Source organism: Callospermophilus lateralis, unplaced genomic scaffold (genome assembly GCF_048772815.1).
Source record: "Callospermophilus lateralis isolate mCalLat2 unplaced genomic scaffold, mCalLat2.hap1 Scaffold_161, whole genome shotgun sequence".
In the NCBI taxonomy this organism is placed as follows: Eukaryota; Metazoa; Chordata; class Mammalia; order Rodentia; family Sciuridae; genus Callospermophilus; species Callospermophilus lateralis.
Window position 1 is genome coordinate 1,629,536 of NW_027512709.1, and position 8,061 is coordinate 1,637,596.

The window sequence follows — 8,061 nt, forward strand, 5'->3', positions numbered from 1 at the left end:
AGGTCTGGTTCAAATGTCCAGGCTTTCACAGCCTATAACCACAAAATAAGGTCTCAGACCATACTTCTTCTACATATGAAAAATACAATGAACCTGTGCCTTGACTGAAGTAAAATACCTGAGATTTCCCCAGATTGTTTTTGAATTTTGTTTACATTTCTCTGCTATGTTTCCTTGTCACAATACCACACTCCTACTACTGCACGAAACTGCCACACCACCAGGCACAGCGGTCCCACTTATGATCTCTGTCCCTGTAACTTCTCTCCTATCTCAAAGTTCTCCCCTTTGCATCTCCATCTCTATGGGACAGATCCTCCATTAAAATCCTTGACGTATAGCTAATGTGAAGTTATTACTTGTGAAAAATTAAGGTTAAAAGATAACAGGTAGGAAATATTAAACAGGTAATACAATTGTTAATAGAAGTGACTGTTATCAGAGTTCACAAACAGGCCATCCCTTAGGGTTCTTTGGAAGGCTCCTGGCCTGACTCTACCTCCTGGGACCATCCAATCACTGGGAGTGTTTTGACACCTCTACCCACAAGAGTTCAAATCAAACTCTCCCCAAGGCTCAGAGAGAGGAACTGCTTTTATCATTCCCTACTGCTGAGTCTACGTCAGCATAGTTAACTAGAAACTTTCTTCCTCCATAGATTAAATTTTGCCACTAATGTGGCTGGACAGAGACTGAGCCTAGAGGTATTCGCATCAGTCAATATAGTAAAAAAAAAAAAAAAAAAAAAAAGTAGGCACTAGTATTGGGATGCCAGTGTCCTAGTCCAGATAAGGCAGTAGCAAAGGTCACTAGATACAAAAATCCAGGGTGGGGCGGGGGATAGTTCTAAAGGGAATTGGAGGCACACAGAAGGCACAAGAAGAGGTTCACTAGCTATTGTTCAGGATAGTTTGTTTGTCCTTCCAAGGACAGAATCAGAGAAATAAACTGCATATAAGAAGATATCATATCCAAAAGGTGGCCCACCAGAGCAGAGAGAAGTGCCAGACTCAGGGCAAGGACAATAAAGAGAATCAGGGTTCCTTAGAGAAGTGGTGATTGCCAGGGCTGGAGCAGGATGATTCTAGATACAATTGTGGCACTAGAAAAACAAGTTGTCAAAAAAGGGAGGAGAGTGGGGAAGTGCTGAGGAGTAATGCTGGCCAATTATATTGTTATATTGTGTATTGTATGCATATATGAGTATGTAACAACAAATTCCATCAATATGTACCAATAATGTCCCAATAAAATGTACCTATAAATAAATATGGGTAAAATGTACCAATAAAAATGTGGATTGAGTCTTGTGCGCATCTAGATTCCTGCTAAGTCAGGCTGCAGAATAAATGAGAACCAAGAAAAAAAATTGGATAAAATTTAAATACATTTCTTTTTAACATTTAAAAAAAATACAAGGGAGAAAGTTAAAAGAACAGAGGAGCAACTAGGCACAGTGATGCATACCAGTAATCCCAGTGGCTCTAGAGGCTGGGGCAGAAGGATTGCAAGTTTGAGGCCAGCCTCAGCAACTTAGAGAGGCCCTAAGCAACCCTGTCTCAAAATAAAAAACAAAAAGAACTGGAGATATGCTCAGTGGTAAAGCACCCCTGGGGGTTCAATTCCCAGTAGCGAAAAAAAAGGATAGAGGATCTGATCTGAAGGAGTTCCACAATGGAGAGACTTGGAAAAATTCAGCAACTAAGTTACATAATGATAATATTGAATTATAATACATAAAGTATAAGAAATATCCATGAGTCCATATTATTATAAATAAATAATTGAATAAATACATAAATGGGGATGAAAGAGAAGCATTTTCTTATAGAAGAACTCTAACTTATAAAATGTAGAGAGAATAAGAATAACAAAGTCAGTTTTAGGCAAATACTACAGTATTTGTTAGTTGTTACAGACTAGATCCTATGGCTGCAAATATTAGTGGGCAAAGTTTGAGAAAAAATAGAATATTAACATATTCTTTAAGTATCCCAAGATAGTCATCAATTACAAGGGGAAAATAGAACTTAACAATGAAAACCCCAGCACAACCAACTTTCTAAGTATTCAAGAAAAACTCACCTCACAAGGAATAACACATATTGACATTAAGTATCTTGGGTATGATGTAGTAAGAACACAGCATGACTTCCACGATATTCTTGTCAAAAATTCATGACCTCTTCATGAGAAAACACTAGGCAAACTCAAATTAAGAGGCATTCTACAAACTAGCCAGTATTCTTCAGAAGTGACAAGGTTATGAAGACCAGCAAAAGATAAGTCTCAGTTGGAGGGAACTAGTGATATACCACAACTAAATGCAGTGTAGGATACTTGATTGGATTCTGAAACTGAAAAAAAAAAACTGACATGGGGAAAAACTGGTGAAATTTCAGTAATCTTCATAGTTTTGACAATAGTAATGCATCGATGTTCATTTCCCAGTTTTTCTAACTGTGTAATGGTTATCTAAATAGTTAATATTAGGGGGATGTAATGGTTTAGATCCAAAATATCCCCCAAAGGCTGATGTGATAAAGGTCCCCAATGCAGCAGTGTTTAGAGGTGGGGAAGGTGATTGGATCATGAGGGCTCTGATCTCACTAGTGAATTAATCCCTTGATAGAGTCATAGATGAATGGACTATAGGGAAACGGGAGAAACTGCAGAAGGTGGACTTAGTTGAAGGAAGTGGGTCCTTTGGGAATGCCCTTGGAGCCCACATCTTGTCCCTCAAGCTCTTTCTGCTTCCTGACTGCCATGAGATGAACATTTTCCTCCACTATGCCCTTCTGCCATGGTGTTTCTGCCTCACCATAGGCCTAACAGCCATGGAGCCAGCTGACCAGAGACTAAAACCTCTGGAGCTGTAAGCCAAAATAAACTTTTTCTTCTTTACGGTGATTTTATCCAGTATTTTGTCACAGCAACAGAAAGCTAACTGACACAGGCAAGCAGGGCAAAGCATATACATGAAATGTTTGTATTATTTTTGAAATTGTTCTATGTTCTAAAATTATTACAAAATAAAAAGTGAAAAAAATGATATCCCCTTTTTTTTGGAGTCAAATAACATATTCTTCTTAACAGGAAGGCTCCAACATGTTTGTGCTCCCAGGAAGGAGTGATAGAGTTTCCATCAAATAAACATGTGCTTATTCATTGTTAAACTGCAAAAACCAAGAAAAGTAATTCTGCATAATTTTAATTCACTTTAATGGAAAACATTAAATTGATTTCCCCTTTCCCTCCTTCTCCACTTCCCCTCCAAAAAAGACTGAGGAGTACAACAAAGAACATCCTGTCTAAGGTACCAAATTGCCTTAGCTGAGTCACCATGAATCACCTTGGGCATATTGTTTTTTAATTTGTATCTGCTTGTTAATGTGGTATGCCCTAATCAATGTTTTTTAGAACCTTTAAAATGTGTTGTTTCTTAATCTCAAATCTCAGCCCCAAAAATGTTGTCTCTGAATTACTTTTCAAATTTGCATGACCACTACTACCTTCTGCATAGATTGTTTTGCTCTACAAGAGGGGCTCCACAGTTTTCCCAAGGGAACCATAGAACCATGACTATTTTATATCTTGAGTAAAATATGGCAACAAAGAGTATTCCTCACTGTTTTCTTCCCCCATTCTGTAGAATCTGAATTTGAGGATGATCTGGAAGGTTCTGGGGATCCTCCCCATCTGAAGGCAATTTCCAAGGCTTTCAGAGGGAATCCACTTCTACTCTTGGCATGGCCTCATGAGAGATGGTATGAATGAGGCACAGAGTGAAAGCAGTGGCAGACGTTTTGAAGGTAGAACTAGAGAAGAAGCAGGTATCCTTTTGGAGTTAGTCACATTATATTCTGAATAAATAATCAGATTTCTCCTTTTGACCCTAAATCTTGTTTGTTTTCTTCCAGTACTGGGTATTGAACCCAGGGCCTCATGCAGACAATCTACCACTGAGTTACAGTCTTAGCCCTTTTTCATTTTTCAGTTTTGACACAAGATCTTGCTAAATTGCCCCCACGCTGGCTTTAAACTGGCAATCTTCCTGATTCAGTCTCCCAAGTAGCTGGGATTGCAGGTATGCACTACTGTGCCCAGCTCTTTATTCTTTTTTTTTTTCCCATTGTAGATGGACATGATATCTTTGGGGTTTTTTTAAATTGATTTTTATATGGTGCTGAGGATCAAACCCAGGGCCTCATGCATGCAAGGCAAGCACTTCTACCACTGAGTCACAACCCCACCCAGATCTTTATCCTTTTAATAAACAAATGAAAGGAAGTAAAAACTAAAAATTATACAAACATTGGTAACAAATCATTTACCTATTACCACTCCACTGCCACTCTGATGAAGAGAACCCATTTCTTTCTCAGTTGATGAATTCATCAACAATGACAAAACTCAGTAAAATCTCAATAAAAGGCTATCCACATAAGTCATAGAACCTTCTCTAACTGTTAATAAATTGCCTGATTTCCTATCCATACAAACCCTCCCTTACAAACCTGGGCCCCATGGCCAGACCCATGAGATCTCTCATGCTCTGAGATTGACACTCCTTCATCATGGGATCTGAATAACTGGTTGAACACCATCATACATGAACTTGGTAGAGCTGCTAATCAATGTCCCTCTGCTCTGGCTCCAATAATTATAGGATGACAGTCACCTAGAAACAATGACTGGTTCAACAGGAAAGTTTGGCAAGTGATCCAACCTAGAACAATTAATAATTCATGAAATTTTTCAAATTAAAGGCTAAGGGATAACTTTCTCTTTTCATTTGGAGCTGAAGTCAAAGGTTTGTGATGCCTCTGCTGCTGGAGGCCACATTTCTTTCAAGGCAGCAATGCTGCATGCATTAGAAAAGACTGAATGTGAAAGGAGCAGAGATAAAGAGACAAGTAAAAAGAGAACTATGAAAGCATTGTTTGAGACCATGGATCCAGGCATGCCCAAGGCCAGAATTTCCTTTAAACGTGTGTATGTGTGTGTGTGAGTATGTGTTTGTCCTTTTTTTTTCTTTCTTAAGCTAGTTTGAATTGGGCTTCATGCAACCAGGTTTCCTGAATAAATCACAGTTCGTATATTTGAAGATTGCTGTGTTTCCTCTTATTTTTTATTAGTCTAATTAGCTATTTTTCTTAATTTCTTTTCCCTTGGATCTTCTAAACTGACAACTATCTTGGGTTTCATAGTGCTACTATCAGATCTCCAAATCCCTAGCTGTGTTTTCTAATTGTCTGTTTATTCCACTGCCCTTTAGAAACTCCCCTGAAGCTCCTAAGAGTGTTTTTGTTGTTGTTGTTGTTGTTTTCTTTGTTTGTTTGTTATTTATTAAAGCTGATGTATGTGGAGGGTTTTCCCCTCACTGATTGGTGATGTTTCTTAATATTTTTCAAGTCTTATTTACAAACACTTACTAAGTTGAGAGGACAATAGATTGCCCTATTTATGAGTGGATTCTGAGTACACTTAATGGAAGCTTCACACATTAATTCTACAAGAAGAACCACTGTGCACTAATAATTATGAAGGATCTAAATGGTTAAAATGCTTTGCTTTCGAAAACACTGAGTGCACCACAGCCATTTAAAAAGATTGCTTCAGTTCAGATCATTTGGTAAAGCTAAAGCAAAGGAGTAGAAACATTTGCTTTAGAGAGCCAATTCTAACTAGTTACAGGGCAAATGCAAACCATCACATTTATCCACTTATCCTTGGCATTTAGAGACAACAAATGTGTACATAGTGAAACAGACAACAGATAATCTAACATCAGTTTTGTTTTTTTTTTAAATCGTGAAGGGAAGTGGCCCATTATTACATGGTAAAGCTCTTTCTACTTTGTTTTAAAATAATCACTTCTCTATAATACTGGAGTCAGACTAATGTTAGAGAAAGGACCCCTTCAGAAACACTTCCAAACCATTCTGTATAGAAAGGTCATGAGAGGGCAGACCATTCAGCATAATAGATTTATGTAAACCAGTTAGCAACACATATATCATGGTTTTAGAACTCTGTTAATGTTTTAAAATTATCTTACTTGTTATTAAAACAAACAAACAAATAATGCTAGTCTAGATCACACCAGTGACCTGTCTCCTGTTGTTTCTTTTTCTATCTTTTTTTTTTTTTGTATTGGTAATTGAGCCCAGGGCTGCTTTACCACTGACCTACATACCCAATCCTTTTTATTTTTTATTGTGAGACAGGATCTTACTAAGTTACTTAGGGCCTCACTAAGTTGCTGTGGTTGGCCTCAAACTTGTAATTATCCTGCCTCAGCCTCCCAAGTCTCTGAGATTACAGGTGTTTGCCACCCTCCCAGCTCTTTTTCTTTTTTTTTAATATTTATTTTTTTAGTTTTTGGCGGACACAATATCTTTGTTTGTATGTGGTGCTGAGGATCAAACCCGAGCCGCACACATGCCAGGTGAGCGCTCTACCGCTTGAGCCACATCCCCAGCTCTCTTTTTCTTTTTTCTAACTGTAATTTACTTAAGTGGAGAAAACACCAGGAAATCCTCTTCATCCACACTTTCTCTCTTTCTAGGGACAATACAACTGGATAATAACAAAATGGTATTCACATATATATTCACAAGAAAAAATTACAGTGATTCCATAAATATTTTCATTAATACACCTAAAGGAATAATTTGAAACAGCAACTCAAGATGACACCTGTGAGCTGGGCATGGTGGTGCATACCTGTAATGATCATGAGTTTAAAGCCAGCCTCAGCAATTTAGCAAGGCTTTGAGCAACTCAGTGAGACCCTGTCTTGAAATAAAATACAAAAAGGTCTGGGATGTGACTCAGTGGTTAAGTGCCCCTGGGTTTAATCCCTGGTACCAAGAAAAAAAAAAGATAACACTAGTGACATACCATGAAAATAAGACATTCTTCTGAAAACCCGGAGGAATTGCAAATATGTGTTCATAAAGTAGGAGCTTTGCATCATCTTGTTCAGCTACACTACCTTACATATATGTGCTGTGCAACACAGTAGCTGATAGTCATGTATGGCTATGAATACAGGGAATGCAATGCAGATTTTGCTCAAAATGCACTCTAAGTTTAAAATAGGTTTTGTATACTTAGTACTAAAGAATCAAAATATTTCAATAATTGTTTATACTGAACATATACTGAAATAACATTTTTGGTATATTAAGCTAAATAAAATATACTTTTAAATAAATTTTACCTGTTTCTCATAATGTTTTTAATGTGACTGACAGAAGTTCTTTAATTACATGCATGGTCTGCATTACATTTCTATTGTACTCCACTGTTAACTCAGTGGTTAAGAGCATAGTCTGGAGTCAAATATCTTTTATGCAAAATATCTTTTATGCCATAAGCATTCTATTGAGTTAGATGAGTATTATTTCTTGGTCATTTTCAGCCTCTTGGTGCTCCGGTTGGTGGGCCGTGTGAATTGATCCAGATAGACATTATTGTTTCTCATGGCATCAATCTCAGACTTTTCTGTGTATTTCCAAACCAGTCCAACTTTAATAACTGTATAAATTGTATAGCTTTGAATTTAATACAGTTTTTGGTCTATATCCTCTTTTGGAGTTTGAATTTAATTTGTTTAAATTAAATTTGTTTCTTCCTATTTGTTTGAAAGTGTGTCTCCAGATTTTTGGATTTTTGAATCTGATAGACAAAGTCTGTTTTCCTCTTGAACAGTATCTCTTGTGTATTATATTTTTCTCTCAGACCTTGTCCTTCTATACCTAAGATCATCAATCTATCTTCATTCAGCAATTCTTATAGTCTCTCTCTCTCTCTCTCTCTCTCTCTCTGAGGTGGTAGCAGGGATTGAACTGGGTTGCACTCAACCACTGAGCTGTATCTCCAGCCCTATTTTGTATTTTATTTAGAGACAAAGTTTCACCGAGTTGCTTAGCTCCTCACTTTGAACTCGAGATCCTCCTGCCTCAGCCTCCAGAGTCACTGGGATACAGGCATGCACCACCATGTCCAGCAATTCTTGTATTCTCTTTATCACTTCACAGCTTTACAGTCTTC